The sequence below is a fragment of the Miscanthus floridulus genome, chromosome 8 (genome assembly GCF_019320115.1).
Source record: "Miscanthus floridulus cultivar M001 chromosome 8, ASM1932011v1, whole genome shotgun sequence".
Classification (NCBI taxonomy): domain Eukaryota; kingdom Viridiplantae; phylum Streptophyta; class Magnoliopsida; order Poales; family Poaceae; genus Miscanthus; species Miscanthus floridulus.
The window spans coordinates 227170003-227173442 of record NC_089587.1 but is presented as its reverse complement, the minus strand read 5'-3'; the positions used below and the strand labels follow the sequence as shown (position 1 = coordinate 227173442).

Here is a 3440-nt window from a genome sequence, read left to right as displayed (position 1 = left end):
GGCATACATATTTCAGGTAAAAAAATTCAAAAAAAAGAATATTAAAAATAAAAGGGATTTTGTTTCGCATACAGTGCATGTATACTTCTTATTATTATATTAGTTCATGCACTTGCAAATCTGATTACTTCTACAGCCTATTTCCTCCTAAATCAATTGAAGTTACTTTTACATTCCCGTGACGCCACGCGCGGGCAATCACCTAGTATTGTTTTATATGATGCTCCGACAAGTTAGGCATGGGTTGCGAGAGGCTAAGTTGGGTCTAGACACCCGCAATTAGATAAGTTGACTACTACTTTCGATAGTGGTCCTATATAAGATAGGGGGAGAACATGTGGGCAGATAGGATTATTAAGTAAATAAAATTTATTTCGATTTATGGTGCTATATATAATTCATAATTAGTTCCATTACATACTAATATAAATAAGGAGAATGATTAACACTAAAATAATATAATATAATAGGTATACTTATTTTTGCTAAATAATACAAAAAATGAATGTTTCTAAGAAATCAAATAGTTGTCTGAGCTAGGACACCGGTCATTAATTAACCGATTACATTGGTGATGATCGAAGCAAAAAGTTTTTGTCAAGCCCGATTTTAAGAATAAAATGGGATGCAAAATTTTATGTGCACCTAGAGATCGGTCACACATATAAGACGATAAATTATGAATAATTTCATCACAAGTGTTTATTACATCACGAATAAGACATAGTCTTCACATAAATATAGCGGTAGTAAAAAGAAAAGATCTCTCGCGAAAGCTCCATATCACAGGGATATCGACTGGTTGACCATAAGTCTAGTAGTCCTCAGGGAAATCGTCATTACCATAGCCATCTGTTACCCATCTGGGATTTTTATCCAAATAATGAAAATAAACAAGCGTAAGTACATGTCGTACTCAACAAGTGTAACATGGGGTTCATGAGGCTCAAAAGGCTTGACACAGGTTTAACAACGTTTAGCTTTTAGTTGTCAAAATTTTAGCATAAGAGTAGCAACAAATTATTTCAATTTCCAAAGCAAAACACATGATCAAAGTAAACATGAATAATGAATAGCATAAACAGATAATTCTTAGTGTTCATCTATTCCGTAAATGTTCTAAGGCCGCTCGTGACCGTGAGCACGACTGATATACTAGTTTTACACTCTGCAGAGGTTGTACACTTTCACTATGAGTCGTGATACCCATATACCCGGGTTAATTACTCCCAAAACACTTCCAAGGTGAGCAGGCAGGGGTCACTATGAAGCCTTTCAAAGGTTTGTCTAACAAGTTAGGGTCATTAGATTCACTCGGCAAACAGATGTAGAGCCCCCCTTCCCGATGGCACATTGACGCGTAGCCTATACACATGGGGATAGATGTCGTACTATACATGATTCGTCAAGTCATTCTTAAGCCAATATATAAAGGTAACCACTAACAAGCTAGAAAATGTTCTCATACTGAGCTAAAGCCAGAGCCATGTAGCCCTCACAGCTGTACTGTAAGTCCCGGTTGATCACTTACAGATAAGTCCTTAGGGAGAGGAATCTGAAGTATTTAGAAAATAGCTAAACACTCCAGCCCCCTGTTTCCAAGTTGCTAAAAAGTCATATTTTAATGTTTATTGCATGTACCATTAGTCAAGTTATAAGATCATGGTTTAATTGAGCACTAGCAAAGCTACCCAATGCATATCCATAGGTAACAAGGTATAAGTTCAATTCTAGGGAATCCCTATCAAGGCGACACATGCAACATGAATTAAATGTATTAAAGTTGATAGGAAAACAATGATGATCCCATGCTATACTTGCCTTGAGCAAAGTAATCCTGCTGATCTGGTTCATCAAAGTAATACTCTTGGTCTCCCACGAATTGCTCACCGTCTATACTCGATAATCACATCAACATACAGGCATCCAGAAGCAAATCATGCATAGCAACAAAAGCTATAGATTAGAACAGTACACCAACAGCATAAAATCAAGATGAAAAGTTTGTAAAACAAATCTACATCTCACTACGAACACATAGACGCAAAGATTACAAAAATCGGAACTAAAACGAAGAAGTTATGATTTAAACAAGATTTCCTTTATGTATATGCTCTTCTTCCTCCGATCTAGCTTCTTCCTCCTCCTCCTCGATCCTTTTCTTATATATATAAGTACCCAGCTCGCTCGATCTACATCTCAAATATAATGAAGGGCCGGCCGCGCGCGGTTGCCGCCAAGCATGCAAATGCTGAAGCAGTGGTGTTCCGCAACTTTTACTTGTTGCCAATATATCGAAGGTCATTAGGCGTTTGCTAGGCCCAATGACCTAGCTAATTTTAGACTTTTGGATTCATTATTCCACATCCATCCATATATGCAAGGGTATGGTACGGTGATTGCATGCAAATAAGACTAGCCACAGCGTTTCTGGTGCTAAAAAAACATCTCTACCTACCACCTCATATCGATGCCGGAAACCAAATATGGCCAGTGTCAACCTCGATGCTTTACTGTAGGTGAGACCCAAAGTTTCAGAAGGTGCGTGCTCACTGCCACACTGCTCAGCGTGCCGAAGAGCAGGACCACGGCCAACGGCTGGCTAAAAAAATATTTTTTTAATTCTTTCGACATCGAGTCACCAACATTCCTCGATGCCAGCGTTTTTTCTCCAAGCATCGATAGCCCATTTCCACTAGAGAGCACTAAACAAAAACAAATGATTTATTTCTATTTTTTATAAAGGTTTTCAAGATTTGTTTAGTTTGACAACTTAGACAACATATCTTGCTTCTAAACTCCTATCCAAGACAAATCAAGAATATGCACGTCACAGCATGTATTGCCACGAAAATCAAGTCCAAGTACATCTTTATTTCTTTTAGAACTCCTAAAGGGAACACAAATGGTGTATATCTATATATACGCCTATATGTTTAACATTATAAAACAGAAAAGATTCTTTCATCTGTTTTTTTACTTCCCACAAGGCCCTTGTGTATCTCACTCATGATCTCATATGAAACCTGAACTTATGCCACGTGTTCGTCATATGAGTTAGAACCATGTCCCAAACACGGAGTCATTACATAAATCTTGGAGCCACAAGTCTTCAAGTGATCACGCAACAAGGTGTATGTTTTGTTGCAACACACATACACGTTTGCTAGTATATATAAATATATAATAAAGTATTCTCTAGTGCGACCTAATCTCCATTCCTAAATCTCTAACCCTAGCCGACCGGGCATGACGTGGTGGCGGGATTGCTGGTGTCCCAAGCGTATGGCGCGAGTGCGGCCTCTGTGCCTAGGCTATGCCTATGCGGCAGTCGGTGGCTCACGGCGGTCAAGAGACTGGAGGCAGCGACTGAGCAACAGCCCACTAGGCACTGACAAGGGAATACCTAAGGTTGGAATCATAGACCTGACACTGCTCTG

The 3440-nt window shown here is 38.9% G+C and overlaps 1 long non-coding RNA gene across 1 annotated transcript; it reads right to left on the bottom strand.

Annotated features, from left to right (window-relative positions):
• Nucleotides 1-675: 675 nt before the first annotated feature.
• On the bottom strand, nt 676-2117 carry LOC136475245 (uncharacterized). Its single transcript, XR_010763128.1, has 2 exons — nt 1822-2117; nt 676-863 (listed from the first exon to the last, which is right to left on the bottom strand). It is a non-coding gene; the product is annotated as an uncharacterized lncRNA (long non-coding RNA).
• Nucleotides 2118-3440: the final 1323 nt, after the last annotated feature.